The sequence below is a fragment of the Grampus griseus genome (genome assembly GCF_964374135.1).
Source record: "Grampus griseus genome assembly, chromosome: 18".
In the NCBI taxonomy this organism is placed as follows: Eukaryota; Metazoa; Chordata; class Mammalia; order Artiodactyla; family Delphinidae; genus Grampus; species Grampus griseus.
In genome coordinates, this window is record NC_139012.1 from 23,799,969 (window position 1) to 23,825,293 (window position 25,325).

Consider the following 25,325-nt stretch of genomic DNA (forward strand, 5'->3'; position numbering starts at 1 on the left):
CCTACATAGGGCTGATCTCAATTATTCATGGGACATCAAATGTGATAGGAAGACAAACCTGAGAGAAACATTTACAATACAATAGCATAACTTGCTAAATTCTTCATCAGCATTCTCTGAAAAAAACTTCTCAAAGTCTTTCTCCTCTTTATTTTAGCAATGGATTGTGGAAAATGTGTGATTTTCTCTTGACATGAAAATATTTCAAGGCACGGTGTCCTTGCCTGACTGGTTTAGTATTTTCTGCATAACTGATACAGGAACTCCTATACAACTCTCTTCCACCCTGTTGTAAAGGTCAGGAAAAAGCATCAAACTGGGAGGGTACTAGCTTATTGCCAGAGTAGTAATGTCTCAAGGCTTTCAAAGTATGTTGTCTTTTCCCTCGTTCTGTTTGTCTCCCTTTTCTTTTTACAGCTCACAGAATGTAGGGGTTTTGTTGTTGTTAACAGTTGTTCTTTGCAGGTTTTTTTTTTTTCTTTCTCCAGATTAAAGTCCTATCTCTTCTTAGTTTGTTTCTCTACGTGGTATTTCACTTGCTCAGTTCCTGCCTGATTGCATCGATGAGCTCTTCTTGTAGCTTAGTTACTTCTTTTCTCATTTCTTCTAAAGTGTTTGGCTTCAGCCTGTCATAGTCCAGTCCTTCTGTCTGGACTCCGTTGGCACTGGAGGGTGCAGATTTTGGTCTGTAAATAACAGGTGACTTGCTGCCATTCATTGTATTTGTTCTTTCCCAAGGTTTTCTTGTTGGTTCAGGCGTACTTGTTGAAGAGGCCTTAGAAGTTACAGGCTCTGAATCTTCATTTTCGTCTTCTTTTCGTTCTGTTCCTATTGTTGATCACTTTTCAGCAATTCTCTTCCTCCTGGCCAGCAGGGTGCTCATTTCTTCCATTAACCCACCACCCCTAATGGAAGGGGTCCTTTTCCACTACCTGTATTTTTTAGATGAGGCCAAATTCACACCAGTGATCTCTCCGCTTAGGAAACAGGAATCCTCCATCCGTGACACTTTCCTAAGTTTTGATCCAGAAATTGCAGCTGCAAGTCCAGTTAAAGGGTGACTGTCTTCAGACATGGATCCCCAAAAGATCAAGATGCAGGGAGGGGAGAAGCAGGAGGTGGTGGAGGAGGAGGGGGTACCTGATTAGGAAGAAGGTGGTAGAGGAGGCGGAGCCCTGAGGATGGAAGTGGATGGGATGGGAGGAGTCCTGGGGAAGGAGGGAGTGTGGCTGATGCCTGGGCAGGACCTGGTGGGAGTGGAGGAGGGGGTGGAGGTGCCGGTGGTCCCAAGACAATGCAAGCCTGGCTCAGCAGCAGAGGAGACTCCCAGCACAGAGCTTAGAGGAGTCTCCACAGAGGTAGGGGCAGCAGCGTTTGACATTCTTCGCTCTTGCTCACATTCCAGCTGCTCCCTTTCTAGTTTCTCTTGCTGCTCTCGTTCTTGCCTTTCTCGGTCCAGTCTCTCCAGCCTCTCCGCTCTTGTCTCTCCCGCTCCAGGCAATCCTGAACTTCTCTTTCTTGTCTCTCTCTCTCCAGCTGCTCCTGTTCTAGTCACTCCCTCTCCAGCCCTCCCCTTTCTAACCTCTCCCCCTCCAATCTCTCCCTTTTCATTCTTTCGCCCTTTCCCGCTCCAGCTCCTTTTCTTTGCTGTGCTTGTAGTTGCCTTTGAATTTTTTTGTGTGGTACGCGGGCCTCTCACCGCTGTGGCCTCTCCCGCCGCGGAGCACAGGCTCCGGATGCGCAGGCTCAGCAGCCATGGCTCACGGGCGCAGCCGCTCCGCGGCACGTGGGATCTTCCCGGACCTGGGCACGAACCCGTGTCCCCTGCATCGGCAGGCGGACTCTCAACCACTGCGCCACCAGGGAAGCCCTATAGTGTATTTTTAATTTTAGTTATTGTAATCTTCAGCTCTTGTTTTATATATATATATATATATATATATATATATATATATATATATATATATATATATATATATATATATATATATATATAGTTTTGTCAAGTTCTCAGTGACTTCTTCAATTCTTCTCCTGAGTTTGGTAAGCAACTTTATTATTATTACCTGAACTCTTTACCAGGTAGATTTCTTATCTCCATTTAGTTCAGTTCTTTCTCTGAGGTTTTGTCTTTTTCTTTCTTTTGGAACATATTCCTTTGTCTCCTCATTTTGCTAATTCTCTGTGTTTATCTCTATGTATTAGGTAGATCAGATATATCTCCTGGTCTTGAAGGAGTGGTCCATTGTAGAAGGTTTCCTGTGAGGCCCAGAAGAGCAATCCCCTATGGTCACCAGAGCCAGGCACTTCATGAGTATTCCTTCTGTGGGCTATTTGAGTCCTCCTGTTGTGGTGGGGTCATGTTTGCTACTGGTGTACTGATTGGTGGGGCTGTTCCCTGGCCCAGCTGTTTGCAAGGCCTGGTCCTAACTGCTGCCCCACTGAGGCTGGATTCAGGGCCTGACTGCAACAGCTGTGGGTATGGTGGTTTTATGGGGTTGGTCCCCTGGCACAGGAGCCATTTTGTGGGGGAGGCATGCCAGACCCACCTGAGGCTGCCTGCCAGGTGTGGTGGGGTAGGGCTTGCTTTGGAAAGGCACTGACCAGGGTGGATGGATTGGACAGGGTGGGTCCTCAGGGGACTGCTAGGACAGGGAAGGAAATACTAGCAGGGTAGTTAGCAAATGTCAGAAATAATACCCACCAGCGCCTGGCCAGCTAGGTAAAAGCAGAATTAGAAAAATGGCATCTACCACTGGTTTGGTACCTTGATAAAGTTCCAATAGATCCCTGCTCCTTTGGGACTCACCCTAAAGTTTGTCAATGAATCTCCTTCACATATAGCCCAGGCACTTTTCAAACACGGGTCTCTTTGCCGGAACCCAGAGTGAGTGAGTTTGTGCACAATCCATTTAAGAGCAGAGTCTGTTTGCTATAGCCCTCCAGCTCTCCCAGCCATAAGCCTCGGTGGTTTTCAAAGCCAGACATTATATGGGATCATCTTCCAGGTGCAGGTCCCCAGGGCTGGGCTGCCTGATGTAGAGCTCAAACCCTTTGCTCCTTAGGGAGGACCTCTGCGTTTGTGATATCCCCTCCCACTGTGGGTCACTGTGCCAGGCATGTGGGTCCTGACTAGACTGCATCTCTGCCCTTCCTAGCCATCTCAATTTGGATTTTTCTTTGTATCTTTAGCTGTGAAAGAGGCATTCTGCTAGTCTTCAGGTTGTTCTTAGAAAAACTTCTATACATAGCATAGTTTTTGTGTGTCTACGGGAGGAGGTGAGCTAAGGTTCTTCCTACTCCACCATCTTGATTCTCTCCTTCTTGAAAGGACTACTCTTGATGAAGATATACAGTGAATTAAAGGCAAGTATTTTGTTTGTGAAGTAGGAGCATCTGTGGCATATATTAGAAATTTAACAGCGTTTATATTCTTCCAAACCTGGTTATATGATATTTTCCCCATTAATCACATGGCAAGGTATATATCAGAGTAGTAATGCAGAGAGTTGGCAAGTGTCATATTGCAAAACAACACACAATTTATTTTCCAAAAATACTTATTCTGAAAATTAAATGACACCTTAAACAAAATAAATGTCCAGAATATAACTTAAAATTTGGTTATTTTATCAACAAAGATTATCCACTTCTCTTTGATACTTAATCACTTTTGTGCTATCTTTATATGGACACTATTTTTTAAGCTGAAAATTTTCACCATTATCAACATTAACATTATCAACATTATCATTACTTAATCAAAAAAACAATCTACTCAGGAAGAATTAAAATTCTGAAAGTGCATAAATATTTCAAATATCTTGATCTTCTACTACTGATGATACTTTCTACTGCTACTAACATTGACTGTTCATTTGTTTCTGTGGAAAACAGATCCACCAAAACATAATTTCCAGAACATAATTTCCAAGAAAGATTAATTTGGAAAGCAGCAGATTTAAAAGTTCATTCAATATCATTTTTAAGCTTCTCTTGAAACCAATGACAAAATTTCTTGGCAAGAGTGAAAACTAGAGTTGCTAGTACTGTACTGTTGTTTTTTAAAAAATGGATTTAACTGGAATGTGGATTTCTTCTTAAAATAATGCAATGAGGAACAAAATTCTGGAAAGTATATTCATTTTGTACATTATCAAATGTCAGGAAATATTTTGTATATTATGAAATTACATTCATTTTACATTTTAGGAAAATACTCATAAATTATGTAAATGATTTGTGAAATTATTATGGAAAATACGGAATTATTGTGAAAAAATATGGGAATTATCTTCCTTTCTTTAAGCATGTACTATATGACAAATACACTTCCTCTGCAGCTTAAATTAGTTTTCTTGTTTACTCTCTGCAAAAGTTAAAAAGTTATGTATCTTATTAATACAAGATTTATTATAAATTTGCTTTTCTTTTTGCCTACCTTACCTAAAATTTTCATCTCAGAGAAGAGCAGGATAAATTCTAAAAGGAATATGGAGACTGAGATGTATTATCGAGGGATATACATTGAATAGAGAGATAATATTCATGTTCTAATATAAAAGCATTATACATTGTGGGGAGGATAACTGTGTTAATCAAGATGTTATTATGAGAGAGGATTTTCTAATTTTCTACCAACATTCCCATTAGAATGTCAATAATGCACCTAAAGGAAACACATAAGTACATTGTCCTGTGTGGTGGAGGGTAAGCATCATCCACAGGTTTCATCATCTCTGATTATGGTAGAATGAGATTGAGTCCTTTTCTGACCTAGTGATATTTGAGGGGTGAGAAGGAAAAAAGTAAAGAGAGAGAATCAGATCTGAAAGAGTCCCATTTTCCACCTATATAGTCTTTAACATAAAGAGGGGGATATATGTTATATCAGGCAAGATTCTACAAGGGCAGAGATAGGAGAGATAGTGACTCACCTGGCTCTCTAAATTAGACTGAGGAAAGTGGATATCTAGAAGGCTTCTATATAATAATCTAGTACACAGATATCACCACAGAACCTTGGCAGTGTGCTTAGGTATGAGTCATGAGCCTTTCAGAACCTGTAGGCTTAGAATTAAGAACTAAAATATAGCTGTGAATAAAAATGCTGAGCAAAAAACACAAGTGGGATTATTGTAGTGAGTCAGATGGAAAATTTTGTGGGATTTAAGGTTTGTTTTCACCAAGAAGAGAAGCTGAGCTATGTATATCAAAGAGTGTCCCAGCCTATGCTGACTGTCTGGATGTGATTATTATTAATAGCAACTCTTTACTGTCAAAGTATTCCATTCTGAACAATAAGTCACATGGTCACTACAGATAGTGTATATTCTCCAAGGGCTTTGCCATTGAAATTATAGAAGTAGAAAGAGGAAAGGGATGCTGAGTAACTAGAAAATTTTATCTAAGAGACACCAAACATTATTTAAAAGGACTACAAAAAAATAAGGTATCATACAATTTTCAAACTTTATATAACAGAAAGTTACTTTTCTCCCTCATCCATGCATACATGCTATTGAGTCAGACCAAATTAATTAGAGATTAACTATTATGCTTTCTAGGCACATCAGCATTGTAGTATGAAATAAAATTTCCAATTCCACAGCATTGCACTATTTGTAAGATTTAAAGATAATGGAATAAAATTGTATTTTTGTTTTGTCTTTATTTTTGAATTTTATTTAATTTTCTTTATACAGCAGGTTTTTATTAGTCATCAATTTTATACACATCAGTGAATACATGTCAATTCCAATCGCCCAATTCATCACACCACCACCCCCACCCTCTGCCGCTTTCCCCCCTTGGTATCCATACATTTGTTCTATACATCTGTGTCTCAACTTCTGCCCTGCAAACTAGTTCACCTATACCATTTTTCTAGGTTCCACATATATGCGTTAATATACGATATTTGTTTTTCTCTTTCTGACTTACTTCACTCTGTATGACAGTCTCTACATCCATCCACGTCTCTACAAATGACCAAATTTCATTCTTTTTTATGGCTGAGTAATATTCCATTGTATATAAGTACCACAACTTCTTTATCCATTCGTCTGTTGATGGGCATTTAGGTTGCTTCCATTACCTGGTTATTGTAAATAGTGCTGCAATGAATATTGGTGTGCATGTGTCTTTTTGAATTATGGTTTTCTCTGGGTATATGCCCAGTAGTGGGATTCCTGGATCACATGGTAACTCTATTTTTAGTTCTATAAGGAACCTCCATACTGTTCTCCAGTATGGCTGTATAAATTTACATTTCCACCAACAGTGAAAGAGGGTTCCCTTTTCTCCACACCCTCTCCAGCATTTGTTGTTTGTAGATGTTCTGATGCTGCCCATTCTAACTGGTGTGAGGGGATATCTCATTGTAGTTTTGATTTGCATTTCTCTAATAATTAGTGATGTTGAGCAGCTTTTCATGTGCTGCTTGGCCATCTGTATGTCTTCTTTGGAGAAATGTCTATTTAGGTCTTCGGCCCATTTTTGGATTGGGTTGTTTTTTTAATATTGAGCTGCATGAGCTGTTTATATATTTTGGAGATTAATCCTTTGTCAGTTGCTTCATTTGCAAATATTTTCTCCCATTCTGAGGGTTGTCTTTTCATCTTGTTTATGGTTTCCTTTGCTGTGCAAAAGCTTTTAAGTTTCATTAGGTCTCATTTGTTTATTTTTGTTTTTACTTCCATTACTCTAGGAGGTGGATCAAAAAAGATCTTGCTGGGCTTCCCTGGTGGCACAGTGGTTGAGAGTCCACCTGCCAATGCAGGGGACGCGGGTTCGTGCCCCGGTCCGGGAAGATCCCACATGCCGCGGAGCGGCTGGGCCCGTGGCCGCTAAGCCTGCGCGTCCAGAGCCTGTGCTCTGCAGCGGGAGAGGCCACAATGGTGAGAGGCCCGCGTACTGCAAAAAAAAAAAAAAAAAGATCTTGCTGTGATTTACGTCAAAGAGCGTTCTTCCAATGTTTTCCTCTAACAGTTTTACAGTGTCCGGTCTTACATTTACATCTCTAATCCATTTTGAGTTTATTTTTGTATATGATGTTAGGGAGTATTCTAATTTCATTCTTTTACACATAGCTGTCCAGTTTTCCCAGCACCAATTATTGAAGAGACTGTCTTTTCTCCATTGTATATCCTTGCCTCCTTTGTCATATATTAGTTGCCCATAGGTGCGTGGGTTTATCTCTGGGCTTTCTGTCTTGTTCCATTGATCTATGTTTCTGTTCTTGTGCCAGTACCATATTGTCTTGATTACTATACCTTTGCAGAATAGTCTGAATTCAGGAAGTCTGATTCCTCCAGCTCCGTTTTTTTCCTTCAAGACTGCTTTGGCTATTCGGGGTCTTTTGTGTCTCCATACAAATTTTAAATTTTTTTGTTCTAGTTCCGTAAAAAATGCCATTGGTAATTTGATAGGGATTGAACTGAATCTGTAGATTGCTTTGGGTAGTATAGTCACTTTCACAATATTAATTCTTCCAATCCAAGAACATGGTCTATCTCTCCATCTGTTGGTTTCATTTCTTTCATCACTGTTTTATAGTGTTCTGCATACAGGTCTTTTGTCTCCCTAGGTAGGTTTATTCCTAGGTATTTTATTCTTTTTGTTGCAGTGGTAAATGGGAGTGTTTCCTTAATTTCTCTTTCAGATATTTCATCATTAGTGTATAGGAATGCAAGAGATTTCTGTGCATTAATTTTGTATTCTGCTACTTTACCAAATTCACTGATTAGCTCTAGTGGTTTTCTGGTGGCATCTTTAGGATTCTCTATGTATAGTATCATGTCATCTGCAAACAGTGACAGTTTTACTTCTTCTTTTCCAATTTGTATTCCTTTTATTTTTGTTTCTTCTCTGGTTGCCATGGCTAGGACTTCCAAAACTATGTTGGATAATAGTGGTAAGAGTGGACATCCTTGTCTTGCTCCTCATCTTAGAGGAAACGCTTTCAATTTTTCACCATTGAGAATGATGTTTGCTGTGGATTTGTAGTATATGCCCTTTATTATGTTGAGGTTAGTACTGTCTATGCTCACTTTCTTGAGAGGTTTTATCAAAAATGGGTATGGAATTTTGTCAAAAGCTTTTTCTGTATCTCTTGGGATGATCATATGGTTTTTACTCTTCAGTTTGTTAATATGGTGTATCACATTGACTGATTTGCATATATTGAAGAATACTTGCATCCCTGGGATAAATCCCACTTGATCATCATGTATGGTGCTTTTAATGTGTTGTTGGATTCTGTTTACTAGAATTTTGTTGAGGATTTTTCCATGTATATTCATCAGTGATATTGGTCTGTAATTTTCTTTTTTTTGTAGTATCTTTGTCTGGTTTTGGTAACAGGGTGATGTTGGCCTCATAGAATGAGTTTGGGAGTGTTCCTTCCTCTGCAAGTTTTTGGAAGAGTTTGCGAAGGATGGGTGTTAGTTCTACTCTAAATGTTTGATAGAATTCACCTGTGAAGGCATCTGATCCTGGACTTTTGTTTGTTGGAAGATTTTTAATCACAGTTTCAATTTCATTACTTGTGATTGGTCTGTTTATATTTTCTATTTCTTCCTGCTTCAGTCTTGGAAGGTCATACCTTTCTAAGAATTTGTCCATTTCTTCCAGGTTGTCCATTTTATTGGCATAGAGTTGCTTGTAGTAGTCTCTTAGGATGCTTTGCATTTCTGCGGTGTCTGTTGTAACTTCTCCTTTTTTATTTTTAATTTTACTGATTTGAGTCCTCTCCCTCTTTTTCTTGATGAGTCTGGCTAATGGTTTATCAATTTTGTTTATCTTCTCAAAGAACTAGCTTTTAGCTTTATTGATCTGTGCTATTGTTTTCTCTGTTTTTATTTCATTTATTTCTGCTCTGATATTTATGATTTCTTTCCTTCTGCTAACTTTGCGTTTTGTTTGTTCTTCTTCCTCTAGTTCCTTTAGGTGTAAGGTTAGATTGCTTACTTGAGATTTTCTTGTTTCTTGAAGTAGGCTTGTATAGCTATAAACTTCCCTCTTAAAACTGCTTTTGCTGCATCCCACAGGTTTTGGATCATCATGTTTTCATTGTCATTTGTCTCTAGGTGTTTTTTGATTTCCTCTTTGATTTCTTCAGTGACTTCTTGGTTATTTAGTAACGTATTGTTTAGCCTCGATTTGTTTGTGTTTTTTATGTTTTTTCCCTTGTAATTCATTTCTAATCTCATAGTGTTGTGGTCAGAAAAGATACTTGATATGATTTCAATTTTCTTAAATTTACTGAGGCTTGATTTGTGACCTAAGATGTGATCTATCCTGGAGAGTGATCTGTGCACACTTGAGAAGAAAGTGTAATCTGCTGTTTTTGGATGGAATGTCCTATAAATATCAATTAAATCTATCTGGTCTATTGTGTCATTTAAAGCTTCTGTTTCCTTATTTATTTTCATTTTGAGTGATCTGTCCATTGGTGTAAGTGAGGTGTTAAAGTCCCCCACTATTATTGTGTTACTGTCGATTTCCTCTTTTATAGCTGTTAGTAGTTGCCTTATGTATTGAGGTGCTTCTATGTTGGGTGCATGTATAATTGTTATATCTTCTTCTTGGATTGATCCCTTCATCATTATGTAGTGTCCTTCCTTGTCTCTTATAACATTCTTTATTTTAAAGTCTTTTTTATCTGGTATGCATATTGCTACTCCAGCTTTCTTTTGGTTTTCATTTGCCTGGAATATCTTTTTCCATCCCCTCACTTTCAGTCTGTATGTGTCCCTAGGTCTGAAGTGGGTCTCTTGTAGACAGCATATAGATGGGTCTTGTTTTTGTATCCATTCAGCAAGCCTGTGTCTTTTGGATGAAGCATTTAGTCCATTCATGTTTAAGGTAATTATCCATATATATGTTCCTATGACCATTTTCTTAATTGTTTTGGGTTTGTTTTTTTAGGTCCTTTTCTTCTCTTGTGTTTCCCACTTAGAGAAGTTCCTTTAGCATTTGTTGTAGAGCTGATTTAGTGGTGCTGAATTCTCTTAGCTTTTGCCTGTCTGTAAACCTTTTGAGTTCTCCATCGAATCTGAATGAGATCCTTGCCAGGTAGAGTAATCTTGGTTGTAGGTTCTTCCCTTTCATCACTTTAAGTATATCATGCCACTCCCTTCTGGCTTGTAGAGTTTCTGCTTTGAAATCAGCTGTTAACCTTATGGGAGTTCCCTTGTATGTTATTTGTCATTTTTCCCTTGCTGCTTTCAATAATTTTTGCCAATTTGTTTACTATGTGTCTCTGCTGTTTCTCCTTGCGTTTATCCTATATGGGACTCTCTGTGCTTCCTGGCCTTGGGTGGCTATTTCCTTTCCTATGTTAGGGAAGTTTTTGACTATAAGCTCTTCAAATATTTTCTCGAGTCCTTTCTCTCTCTCTCTTCTTCTTCTGGGATCCATATAATGCAAATGTTGTAGCATTTAATGTTGTCCCAGAGGTCTCTTAGGCTGTCTTCATTTCTTTTCTTTAGTCTGTTCTGCAGCAGTGAATTCCACCATTCTGTCTTCCAGGTCACTTATCCGTTCTTCTGCCTCAGTTATTCTCCTATTGATTCCTTCTAGTGTAGTTTTCATTTCAGTTATTGTATTGTTCATCTCTGTTTGTTTGTTCTTTAATTCTTCTAGGTCTTTGTTAAAACATTTCTTGCCATCTTCTCAATCTTTGCCTCCAATATTTTTCGGAGGTCCTGGATCATCTTCACTATCATTATTCTGAATTCTTTTTCTGGAAGGTTGCCTATCTCCACTTCATTTAGTTATTTTTCTGGGCTTTTATCTTGTTCCTTCATCTGGTACATAGCCCTCTGCCTTTTCATCTTGTCTATCTTTCTGTGAATGTAGTTTGCATCCCATAGGCTGCAGGATTGTAGTTCTTCTCGCTTCTGCTGTCTGCCCTCTGGTGGATGAGGTTATCTTAGCGGTTTGAGCAAGTTTTCTGATGGGAGGGACTGGTGGTGGGGAAAGTTGTTGCTCTGGTGCGCAGAGCTCAGTAAAACTTTAATCCTCTTGACTGTTAATGGGTGGGGCTGTGTTCCCTCTCTGTTGGTTGTGTGGCCTGAGGCAACCCAACACTGGAGACTACCTGGGCTCTTTGGTGGGGCTAATGGCAGACTCTGGGAGGTCTCACGCCAAGGAGTACTTCCCAGAACTTCTGCTGCCAGTGTCCTCGTCCCCACGGTGAGCCACAGCCACTCCCCCTGCCTCTGCAGGAGACCCTCCAACACTAGCAGGTAGGTCTGGTTCAGTCTCCTCTGGGGTCACTGCTCCTTCCCCTGGGTCCCGATGCGCACACTACTTTGTGTGTGCCCTCCAAGAGTGGAGTCTCTGTTTCTCCCAGTCCTGTCGAAGCCCTGCAATCAATTCCCACTATGCTTCAAAGTCTTATTCTCTAGGAATTCCTCCTCCCATTGCTGGACCCCCAGGTTGGGAAGCCTGACATAGAGCTCAGCACCTTCACTCCAGTGGGTGGACTTCTGTGGTGTAAGTTTTCTCCAGTCTGTGAGTCACCCACCCACCAGTTATGGGATTTGATTTCACTGTGATTGCACCCCTCCTACCATCTCACTGTGGTTTCTCCTTTGCCTTTGGATGTGGGGTATCTTTTTTGGTGAGTTCCAGTGTCTTCCTGTCGATGACTGTCCAGCAGCTAGTTGTGATTCTGGTGTTCTCACAAGAGGGAGTGAGAGCACGTCCTTCTACTCCACTGTCTTGGTTCAGGGCCTCCTCTAAAATTGTATTTTTAGAGGTTTTGAACTATGTATAGGGAATTGAAAAGCATTACTCACAAAGTAGTTTCAAAGATATCAGCCCCTGCATTGTGAAAAATGGTATAAACATTACTTCCACTTATGTTTATTTTCTCACTCATGTCCCTTATACTGCATTTATGGTTTCTGGAGCTAATACGTGCTTTGTTTTTTGCTATTACTACAAAGCAGTTATATTGCTAAATATAGCTATTTACAAATAAAGCTCACATTTCAACCTCAACAGAAGATGGGGAAATTAATTTTTGTACTCGTTATATTTTTATATATGTTCTTATTTAAACCTGAAGAACAACTTACATAAATTACAGAGAAAACTAAAATATATTAAAAATGTTCCACAATTACTTTAAAGAAAAAAAGTTTTTGTTCAAATACAGAAGATAACAAACTTACCTAAATGTGTGATAACCTGAAATATTCTGCAAAGTTGTGTTAAAATTATATTTTTGAAATTATTAAATATATATATTAATGCCTCTAAGGTATAATATTCTTCTAGTGTCATTTTACCAGGCAAAATATGAGAAGATGGAAAGTTCTTTCACTTTTATGTTTAATTTTAACATTTTTATAAGCAAACGAGAGTCACAGAAGTCATTTGTTAGGCTAAGATAAATGTTACATGTCAATGTTGATAAAATGTCAATGTTAGCAGAAGAAAGTCAACATGTGATACAGTTAAAGTGTGTGTATGTGGGTGTGCGTGTGTATATATGTATATAATCTCTTAACTAGATAAATGCTCCATTTATAATTTTAATCCAATACACATATAAGGCAGGAAAAATGATAAAATATTTTAAAAACAAGTTTACGTTTGACAAGTATCATTTATAATTTTTAAAATTCTATCAAAACTTGACTGTGTTTTGAAATTATTATAAGTGAATAATGTCTACTCAACTATAATATGGCTATCAATTTATTATATTTCAAAGGCAAAGGATTTGGGGTGATATTATGGGGGGCGATCATTTTAAAACAGTATCAAATACTGTATATACCACAATACACCTGCAGAACATTTGTTTTATTAACACACCCACCCACCCCCAGACACACTTTTAAATGATTTCTTTATGAAGTATGTAGCAGCTGAACTCCACATAGACTCTGTTATGTAAAAGAAGATTAAATAGATGTAAGTGTTATATTTAAACTAAAGATTGGATCAGATTAGATACTTTGCTAAAGATTTATCTTGAAAAATTCTAAATGGAATAGTACTACCTTAGTTAACAAAGGACAAAGAGGATTTTTAGGGCTGTGAAAATACACTGTATGATACTGTAATGATGTATACATGTCATTGTACATCTTTCCAAACTCATAAAATGTACAACACTAAGAGTGAACCCTATGTAAACCATGAACTTTGTGTGATTCTAATGTGGCAATATAGGTTATCAACTGTAACAACTGCACCACTCTGGGAAGCGGGGGTCATGGTTCATAATGGGGGAGGATGTGCATGTGTTTGTCAGGAAGTATATGAGGAATCACTGCACTCTCCTCTCAATTCTTCTGCAAATCAAAAGCTGCTCTAGAAAATAAAGTTTTAAAAAATTAAAATAAAACGATGATTAAGTCACACCTGATTTAAATCCAATGCTTATTTATCATGTTTTGTGGAAATTCAAAGTAAATGTTGCAAGTAACAGTAAGTTGCAAATTGAATTAGTTTTTTTTAAATCAACCACAATTTATTTTATTTTCAATAATAGTGGGATATTGTGTAAATCATCAACAGATCCATTTCATCTCAGACAACCAGAGAGTCTTGGTAATAATCAATATCTGGCTTTCTTTTTAGTTATTATCATACGTTCAATCCAAACTCCATTCTAAAAAGGATAAATCCCACTCATTAGTATCTTGAAAACATAATTTTGCAATATGACATTGCTAAAAATTCCACAGATATCTACAACTTTGTTATAATTATATCTGTTTTGCAGAGTAATTTATTAATATGACGTTTTAAAACCCATTATTAAAAGCAGAAAACCAACAGAAAATTAGAGCACATGAAAAAACACTTCACAAGAGTAATATCTAAATAACCAACAAGATTTGAAACACTGGGTAGGATCATTAGCCATTATCAACATGCATATTAAAACATTTAACCCATACCAAATAATGGATTAAAAATATCAGAGACATCAAATTCTGGTGAGCGTTGTACAATCATAATAAAATTATGTTAAAACAAAAAAACTGAATTATGAAAAAACAGTCATCTTAAATTCAAATTTTCACAAGTGCTTCAATTCAATAACTGAAGTAATTTACCTGTAAGGTATTTAAACAGCCTTCTATTACAGATAGAATTATAGTTACTTTATACTGGAAGAGTAAGTTTTTTAAGCTAACATATAAGGGCTTTAAATACTGTGTTATTTGTATGTAACACATTACAGTGTTTTAATACAAGGCCCTTCCTCCTGATACCCATAACTCTTATTTCTTTGCAGCATTCAGTATATATGGACTATTTATCCCTTAATAAAATGTGCTGAAGGAGTTTCTGAAAGCCATTTCAGTGGAAGTAGTTCCATCATCTATACTGCCTGTTGATAAATTCTATTATTTTACTTTTCAGGTTAACACTTGAAATACCCAAAGTACTATCAGAGATAACCTGAAGGAGCAAGCAGCATGGATTTCATCTGTATAAAATGTTAAGGAAAGATTTGAAAAAAAATATTTCACTATAGTAAAGAACATCTCAACAGATGGAAAAGCTAATCTTGCATTTGTGATGAACATCAGAAATTCCTTTCAGAAATATTATTAGCAAAATTTAGCTCACCGGATATCTGGTAAAAGTCATATTTTGCTAAAAGCTATGCAATTAAGGAATTACTTGCCTTTGGGTTAACATTCTAAAATTATAAATAAATTAACAGACGAAACTGCCAAAAATCTTTCCAGCCAGTAGGAGTTCAGGTTAAGGTGGTAATATCTTTTGGGCAAAGAGATCTATTTGATTAGAATACAGAGGTAGGGCAAGAATAGATGTCCAAAATTATGTGTTCTCCTAACTTAGCCCTGGATTTTCTTCAAAGGACAAATCCGGTGAAGTTCCGACCATAATGTCCAAATCCTTATTTCTAAGTTAAAAAAATCTATGTTGCATAGAGACCAATTTATGTTTTGCTTCATTCAAAATTTCTCTTCATTTTTTTTACATTTAGTTATATGGAAATTCTGAGACTTTTTAAATGCTATATTTAACTAAGTTATTTCCTTATATCTGAGGTTAAATTTATCTTGTTATTTCTTTTTACATGATTTCTCAGTGTCCTCCTTATGTACATTCTTTTCTACTGTTGTTTTGGGAGAACTGTCTAACCAAATGTTATTTTTAGGATACATCAGATAAGTTTCTGGGTACTATAGCATTTAAGAACATAGGCCTGAACCTAGAGTCTGGGATTGTAAGTCTGTCCTGGCCCTTACTAAATGAGTTACCTTGGTACCCAGAGAAAACCATAATTCAAAAAGACACATGCACCCCAATGTTCACTGCAGCACTATTTACAATAGGCAGGCCATGGAAGCAACCTAAATGCCCATCGACAGATGAATGGATAATAAAGATGTGGTACATATATACAATGGAATATTACTCAGCCATGAAAAGGAACGAAATTGGGTCATTTGTAGAAAAATGGTACAGATGAACTGGTTTGCAAGGCAGAAATAGAGGCACAAATGTAGAGAACAAACATATGGACAACAAAGGGGGAAGCGGGGGTGGGAGGGGTGGTGGTAGGATGAATTGGGAGATTGGGATTGACATATATACACTAATATGTATAAAATAGATAACTAATAAGAACCTGCTGTATAAAAATAAATAAATTAAATTAAATTAAAAAAAAAGATAAATAAATGAGCTGCCTTGGGTAAAGTACTGATTGAACCTCTCTGTTTAGAGACTCCATCTGTAGATGGGGCTGTAGGATAATGATTAAATAAACCAACCCATGAAAATACTAAGAGGAGCGGAGAGCATGTATCAATAAATTCTCAATAAATAATAGGTATTATTTTTATATTTGTACATCCTTTTGTCTGTCTTTAAGTACAGTTGGTTGCCTGTCTAACCTATATTTTACAGCCTGTCACTGTGCCAGACCTCCTGCTTATTTCTCATAAAATGAGAATAACCCTCAAAAAATATCCCTGGATTACAGCAGTAATCTCCCAATTATTGCCTGGTGTCTGATCAATCAGTTGTCCAGTGATGTCAGATTACTGTGTAAAAGAATATTTTCCAAAACATATTCCATTAAACCTTGGTCTTTTTTGGTGTATCATGTGAGAAAAGTAATATGTGGTTTATGTTCAGAAAGCCCATTGTTTTACATGGTCTTTTTGGATCTCCATAGGAATTTTAGCAAAATACAGCTCCTGGGGAGTACTACAGTTAAATTTTGTTTAACTCATAATTTGAAAAGTTTATTTCAGCAACTTCGCTCCAACTAAGAAATCGTATTACTATTATTAACTACTGTTCTGAGGAGCATGTTATAAAAACACTACAATTGTTCTATCTTGAATTAATAATTTTTTCTCACAGTGTAAGGCAAGGAATTCTAAGATATTCATGTGATTTGGGGGCAATGGAGTTACTACAAGTATCCACAAATACAGATGAGAATCAAATATTGTCTGTGTGATGGAATAGATAATAGCTAGAATATATGAACTAATTTTCAAATATATATATCCGCCTTTATTACTAATAATATACTCCTATTATTAGTATATACTAATAATATACTTAAACATGCTATTTAATATATAGTAATTTAGTATTACATAAATGTTAAAATACAATTAAAATCATGTAAGACTACATATTATACTTCATTGTTATAAAAAGGGTAAGAACTATATATGAGGAGAAAAGACCTAGTTTTAAAAATCAGCTAAACATGGACTGAATGTCTGTTCCCTCATTAACACAACAGAATCCACTACTTATTTGAAACCTCACTTACAAGGCTGTTATGAGCAAAGTTTGTCAACATTGGTAAAAATTTCTTCAGAGTCCATAGCATCAAGTACATAATAAGATGTTACTTCTTTCATTCTTTCCTTTTGCTTCTCAAGTGTAATTTTTATCAGGGTATAGACTTGTCTTTTTCATTTCTACATTCATAGCATATATAGCTCACTATATACATTATAATATATATAGTAGCTCTCCAAACAATATTTGCTAAAGTGATTGATTGTAAAACGGGGATGGCAGAGAGTTAAAAAATTATTAATATAGAAATAAAATATGTAGCCAATAATCACATTACTAAAATGCATATTTATGGAATTTTAATTTTTATTCATTAAATAAAGATGAATATTTGTTCTGTTTGTTTTATACAAGTATAACTATTTTTCTACTTCGTTTGCGTACTCACTTATAAATCTACAGCTGCTTATGTTGTCCCAGCTGGCAAGAAATGTAATTTTCACAGCGTTTGTCATAGATATTAGGAACAGATGCAAACCTCACCTGAGCACTCACACTATTTAAAACCCCAGATTGACTCAGAGCATTAACATTACTTCTTCATACTCTTAGCAGGAATCTGTCTTTACGTTTAGCCTAAGTCTAAGACAAATGAATTTGTCTGAGAAAGTCAACTACATATAGTCAACTCTCTTTGCCTGAGCTGCTAGTAATTTGTTTAATGTAAATTATGTACCCAAAGCAAATCTATGAGTCATTAGAGAACCATACAGTAAACCCCCAAAAGAGCAAATCATCCCAGGTAAGCTCATTTTCCTATTGCAGCATATGGGCTAAAAATTGAAGATTTTTTAAAAGTTTGTAGTTTATTATCATTACCATCAAAAATAACTGTTCTAAGAACAAACATACTGTAACATCAGAGTGGTCATTGTTCAGGATTTCTGGCTGCAAACAATGCAATCATGAGTCACTTAAGCAGAAACAGAATTCATTAATGGATGTTTGCCAGTTTACAGAATCTCTGGTAAGGCCAAAACAAGCAAGAAAAAGGTAGCAACAACGTTCCACACACTGCAGTGATTTCTCTACCTAAACATCACTGCCACTATCAGTGGCTCCTATCACATTCAAGGACTGGTATCAGAAACTCTACTACTGCCACCCTTGAGGAGCAGGACACCCTGTCTCATAGGTTGCCAAAAGACTGATTTCCTTCTAGGTGTTGACCACTTCTATATCTAAATCTTTTTTTTTTTTTTTTTTTTTTTTTGGTACGCAGGCCTCTCACTGTTGTGGCCTCTCCCGCTGCAGAGCACAGGCTCTGGATGCGCAGGCTCAGCGGCCATGGCCCATGGGCCCAGCCGCTCCGCAGCATGTGGGACCTTCCCGGACCAGGGCACGAACCCGTATCCCCTGCATCGACAGGCAGACTCTTAACCACTGCGCCACCAGGGAAGCCCTATATCTAAATCTTGCTTGGTTGCATTCATTGGAGTAACTGGATTAAATAACTGTTCTCTACTTGAAAGGGATCCTGTGGATGCAGGCTTTCTAATTCTGAGAAAGTAGGACTCAGGGTGTCAAAAATTATCAAGATACAGAGATGGAGTGCAAAACATATTGGATAACTATAGGTAACAGATGGTCTCAGAGTAGAAAACAATATTGTATAAGGATGGATATGATTTCTAGGAATACATGCTCTTTTACCAAAACAATAAATGTTTATTTAGAACACTGAAAGACTTGCTTTAATCATATATGTAGCTATTAAGTGACCAATTATTTATCAATTGTGACACTGTAATGAATGTTGGTGGCACAGAGCTACAGATACCATTCTGAACTACTGCCAATATAGCATAGAAAGTAGATATATGGTTGTAAGTTCACAGAAACAAGGCAAATCTGTAATGACGGTATACAGATGGAAAATCAGAGGGGACATTTTGTTTGTCTTCACGGGAATGTCATAATTATCTTCAAAAATAAAATTTTGGGGACAGAAGATGTGACACTGAAAAAAGTAAACATTCTAAAGGTGGACAAAGGGACAAAAGGTATGTTTTTCTCAGGAGAAATATAGAGTTGAAGTTAGAAACCATCACATTGTGTTGAGAATTTTCTTTGCTCGAAAGTATATTTTATTAGATATTAATACAGCCACTCTTGCTTTCTTATTTTTTATTAATGTTTGCACGGTATATCTGTTTCCATTATTTTATTTCAACCTATCTATGCTATTGAACTTGAATAGAAATTCTTGTAAGCAACATACAGTTTAGTCATGATGTTTTGTTCTGTTTTGACAATCTGTATCTTTAGATTGGCTCCAAACAACAAATGCAGATACTTACAGATCATGATAGAAACAGACACTGGCATGCTTTAACCTCAGAATTCCAGTTTCTAATACCGCAGCACAGTAAGTATTTCTAATTTTGCTTCATGGCTTGAGAATGGCAGGAAATGACACAGAACAGGAATAAATTATACATCCATCAAATCATTGTCAAGTGCCTACCATGTGCCAGGCTGCGATATCTGTTGGAGTTATAGTGATAATCAAAACCGGTACTTGTTGTCAGAAGGCTTTCAATCTAGTAGACTACAGTACCAGAGCAAGTTCTGTAGTGTGACTCATTAAACTGTTCTAAATACACATGTCTATTGTCAAGACTGGTCCTAACGATGAGAGATGGAATTGGGATGGGGTTATCAATGGTCTCAATTGAAGAGAGAAGAGGAATTCAGAAGTTAGACATTAGGAAGATAAAACATAAACTATTCCAGGATATATTTTCTTTTTCTCTCATATTTTGGTTGTTAGTCAAGAGTCAAGATGTTTTTCTACTTCTTAAATAATCTGTAACATTCCAATTGAAAACGTTCCCCTGATTTAAGCCATATGAGGTTTTACATTAAATGACTTAAAATTTCAAAATTAAACTCTAATTAAAACAATATCAAGTGTGTCAGTTTTATGTTTAACTTAATATATATACACAAGTCAACCTACTTATGAAAAGGTGTGTCCATTTTTAATGTCTGTATATGAGTTCATATTATAAATATACTGAAAATATCATAGGATTAATTCTGATGATATTTACAACAATTAAAATATAAGTTAAAAAAATTTTCCCTACTACTTTAGTACTTAGGAAGGGTTGAATATTTGTTTAAAGAATTAATTATGGTAAAGCACAGGAAATATAATTTTATGATTTCAATCTTCTGCTTCATTTATGATAAGAAGCTCAAGTTCTTTTGCTAATACTTTATTTTGACTATCCTCCATCTAACTTGCTCTGTTTTAATTCCTTGTCCTTGGGGCTATGGGTACAAGTCAAAAGTTTGTGCTGAAGATGGAATATATTTTTATTCATTTAGAGTAAAAAAAATACCTCCCCTTTGTTCTATTTCTGGATATATCCTCAGCACTGGAAGACTGCCTTGTACAGAGTCAGGCAACTGATTAATATTCTTTGAGTTAAATACTTCAGACTTCCAGAACTAAACCTCATGCTACAGGAACAGTTATCAGAAAAGTCTTATATTAGCAGTCACAGGGTATTTTAGCATGGGTAACTAAACTATAGGTTAATTTCCAAAAGATAAACAACCTACTTTTCTTGCATTTATAGCAAAAGGAAGTGATATGGGGCTTCCCTGGTGGCGCAGTGGTTGACAGTCCGCCTGCCCATGCAGGGGACACGGGTTTGTGCCCCGGTCCGGGAAGATCCCACATGCCGCGGAGCGGCTAGGCCCGTGAGCCATGGCCGATGAGCCTGCGTGTCCGGAGACTGTGCTGCGCAACGGAAGAGGCCACAACAGTGAGAGGCCTGCATACCGCAAAAAAAAAAAAAAAAAGGAAGTGATATGGTTTAGATAACAAAGCTTACCTAACCTCTAACACTGAGTATTAGTTTGGATCCACCTATTGAAGACACTACAGGGATAATCAATATCCAACTGAGATCCATTAATGCATTTTGCATTTTGCTGATCACCCCAAAATATATTTATTTTTGTAGAACAATCTTTGGAAAATATTGCAACTAGTCATCCTTATTCATCAACTTCTGAATATTTATATATAACACTTTATCTGAAAAAATCATTACCCTTTATATGTTCTTTTTTATCCCTAGGCACACTCTATAATCTTGGAAAACGTCAAAGATCAACATAATAAAGAACTGTAGTATAAACCAACTATTCTTATAATGGTACTTATTTCTCTAATAGACTTGCTATTTGTTATAGTTTAGCTTTGAACAACATATAAATTTTGGTAAAAGATATTAGAACAAAATTTATATGGAAGGTATTTTTTGTTAAAACATACTTTGACTATATTAAAGATAAAGCCACTTTCAGAATAAAAAAGTTAAAAAAAAGAAAGTACTAAAGAAGGAGAACATGCTCCCCAGCTCAGCTAATAGCAATGAAGAACATTTTTTGGATTTAGTCATGGCACTGGGAGGTTGAATGATAGTTTGATGGCCTTGGAGACTAGCAGCCTTGACAGAGCCTCTGAGATCTGTCAATCAGGGATGAGTGGACAGGGTTAAGACCTAAGGGCCATGAGAATAAAGGTAATATAATAGAGAGAGCCTTGTCTCAGGAGAAGAACAAAAGTTTCTGAAACACACACATCCCTGAAAGAAGCAGCGATAAGTACAGCAGCTGCCTCATAATGACGGCAAGAATAACCAACTAGGTTATTAAATGCTCCCAATTTGTAGGAAGTCCATTTACCTCCATAGGAAAAAGTGTTTAAAATTCAGCAAAATGAATTCCTAGGGAGAGAGATGTTTTTATCTCTGTATTTAAAAGTTTTGGGGCTTTTGCATCCATTTCAAAACAGTTGTTATTTTCCATTTTGCCACTTCATATCACTGAAAACAGTGGCTTCAAATGTAATTAAATTACAAAAGAAAAAATGTTATCTCCACAGCCCAAAGCTAAACGAGTTAATCTTTGAAACATGGTCAGTGTTGAAATGAGTATTTCCCAAATGCTCCATTACAGGTAAATACTTGAATTCACCCTTTATTTGAAAGAATGTTTTCTGTTTAAAGTTTTATTAAAACTTCTGGATACATTAGAAATTTAATTTAAGTGCTTATCAAATTATATCAAGTAAAATTGGCCTCAGACATAATAGAGTTTAAAACTTGACACAAGCTGGAAGCAATTGCCTCTTGGTAAAACTCTTTCACGGAAAAATGTCACACAAATGTGTTCTTAGAAAAATAAAATGTATGGAGAAAAAATTAATTTGTTTTTATTTATTATACTTTTAAGCTCTGAATACAGATGGAGAACTCGAATCTTCTATTAATTAAACCAGTTATGTTTGGATTTATCACTAATGTTTTAAAAACTTAAAATTAATAAATATATATTTGAAATATTCTAAACTTACAAAGAGTCTGAATAAATTTGAAATATCTATATTAATACAAGTTCTTAAAACTTTAATAAGTACAGTGCTTCATAGGCGACTCAGAAAGTAATGAACATATTAGTATTTTAGCAACTTTAGCTATTTAAAAAATTAATCCACTCACATATAAAAAGAGTAAAATAGTACTGAAATATCATTTTTTTCTATTAATCATTTACGTTAATCTAACTAATATTTTTAAAATGCTGACATGACCCTCTGTCTTAGAATTGACAATTTTTAGCCTTGCTTCCTAACATTCTTGGAAGCCTTATGATGATTGATTTTGTAGTGAATACAAAAAATAAATGATGCAGGTTCTTTATGCTTTCCAAACAAACCAACCTAGTACTTAAACAGCAATTACAACAATAAAATCTATTCAAAGGTTACCCATCAGTTGAAATTACTTTAAAAATTTAATGTTTCTTTTTCCAGTGACCAGAGATTTCTTGCTATTCTTGAGCACATACTACCCTTATTCACTGCACTGACTGCTGTTTCTCCGTTTCTTATTCCTGCTCTTTTAATCTTGGTTACCCATCACTATGGATGATTTCAGGTATCTGTTTTCTTCCATCTTCTCTTCATTTTTTCTCTCTCTATTCCTAGGGGCTTTATGAAACCTCATCTTAATCAACTACACACATACAAGTGTGGTATTTTAATCCAATTCTGACCCTACCTACACCCAGGCTGATCAACAAGGCTGGGAAAACACACAGAATTATTTAAACTATTCTCACTTTAAATTAATGATCACAAGCTTCCAGAGGAATGGACTGATCACGAAACTCCTCCCCAGTCCACACACTTGTGCTGTCCTAAAACACCCTATACTTTGTCCCCAAACTTCACTCTCACCTTACGATATTGATCTCTACCTCACTGGGAAAAATCAGTCAAAAGAGAATTTTCAAAATCTCAAACCACCACCCAGGTCTCCCAAGGTCACCAATATTCATTTTTATTAAATTGTATCATCCTCATTCATGGTACTTTTCATAGCATTTTCATCACTTTCTATCATAATGAATAATTTACTTATTTGTGTTGTTTATAGTTTGTCCCCATTTGCTCTATCTCCCAGTGCCTAGAATAGTGCCTAGCTCATACTGACCCTCAATAAATATTTGTTGAAGTACTTATCCATATAAATAACTTCTATATCTGCACTTTAAGACCTTGCTTATGTTCTCATTCTGAAGCCCTGTTATTAATCATCCACCTGCTGGAAATGTAAACTTAAATACTCATCAACATATGTTATTATTTATATATTATTCATTGAAAGTATTATTTATGATTGTCAATAGCTAGTTATGACAAGTAATTACTGGTTAATAATTGGTATTGATGGTCTTTATTCATCATTTATTTAAATTATTCATAAATCATTTGATGTAGAGCCAAGACTATTTTTAATATGATTTCATTAATTGGAGTCCTATATGAACTTCCTAACTATGTCTAAGATGCGTTATCTATGAGTTTCTCTTTCAGGTTCCTTAAAGAAGAGTTAGACCTAGTTCAGTTGCATCATTGGCAGTGTTTTCTGCCACCTATGAAATCATGTTTTTTCAATATTTTCTGAGCCACATTCTCCAACTGCCTATTCCATTCTTTTAGTTACACAATTTTTTTCAACAGTTTTAAACTAAGGTCTTTTTTTAAAACATCTGAAACCAGGACTCTTCTAGGTTATTATGAGTTTTGCCTAGTTTTATACTTGCCCTGCTAATTCCTAAGACAATAGATTTTCCTTCCCTTACACTTATCAAGGCCATCAAAAGCATAAAAACTGCAACTCTCTTTGCATACACATTTTATTGGTTTATGCAGTGCTTAACAAAATAATATAATTAAAGCTATAAAATAAACTGACATTAAAAAGCTTAAAAACCAAGAAAACTCACTGAATTATTTTCCTATTGCTGCTGTTTCAAATTACAAGGTCAGCAGAGCAGCATCTTCTCTCATCTCTGACTTTTTTTTTCTTATCCTTTATCTCTCTCACTTTGGCCCTCTGAATTCCATTTTATAAAGGTCCTGGTGATTAGACTGCACCCATTTGGATAACCCAGGATAAATCCTCTTATCTCGAAATCCTTAAATCTGTGAAGTCCTTTTGCCACGTAATACAATATATTCAAAGGTTCTGGGGAATAGAATATGGACATCTTTGGAGGCATTATTCTGTCTACCATACTGACCATAAATTTCATATCTTAGGAACAAAATTACACCCAGGTATTGCTCAGTAGAGAGTAACCTGCAAGTGTCCAGTGGTAACCATGCTTTAAGCATCAGTAGAAAAGTTTTAAAGAGGGAAAGGAGAGTGTTATTGATCTGCAAAATCTGCTAAATAGACGTCTATTAAAATATTCTCCTCTGAATGTCTATTATACTTTATCTTTCATGTTTGTCCAATTAACATCATACTATGAATTTTCCATGTTAATAAACAGAGCTTCCATCATATTTTCAATATTAAAAGTGAAACAAAATTTATTTAATCATTTCTGTATTGATAAGATTTTATATTTTCCAGTTTTTTTTTTCTTTTTGCAATCAAGGGTACAATAAATATCCCTATACATCTTTCCTTAGTCAAACATGTATATATATTTTTCTGAGACATAGTCTATAGAATTCTACTTTAAGTGCAACCAACTGATGAAAAATTAAGCTAATGTTATCACTGGATCCAGACAAATAGTTCTCCCAAATGACTATGGCAGTATACATTTCCACCTCTACCTTAACATGCCTTTGCTACACACTTAATAAAATTTTATTTTTTTCTCAATTTAATTACTGAAAAATATTTCATTGTTTTAATTCACTTTTCTCTATTAACTAGTGAGGAAGGGAAATTTACATATTTAAATGCATTTAAATAAGAATTTCTAAGATTCTGAAAGTCAAAGTAACTCAAAATAGCAGTTTATAGCATTGTTGTAGTGCTGCGAGAATCTGTCCTGTAGCACCTGCATCTGATGTTCACCAGTAGTAGTAGCCAAGAATGAAAAGTGGATTTCAGTCCAATAACCATGATAGGGCAATGCCATGAGCAGTGATCAGCAGA

The 25,325-nt window shown here is 36.0% G+C and overlaps 1 pseudogene across 1 annotated transcript in view; it reads right to left on the reverse strand.

The window, feature by feature from the left end:
• Positions 1-532: 532 nt before the first annotated feature.
• Positions 533-25,325, reverse strand: part of LOC309835744 — a 119,014-nt pseudogene continuing 94,221 nt past the window's right edge. Inside the window, exon 4 of the transcript in view lies at positions 533-1,647. The product of the transcript in view is annotated as an uncharacterized misc_RNA (transcript). The remainder of the gene's footprint in view (positions 1,648-25,325) is intronic.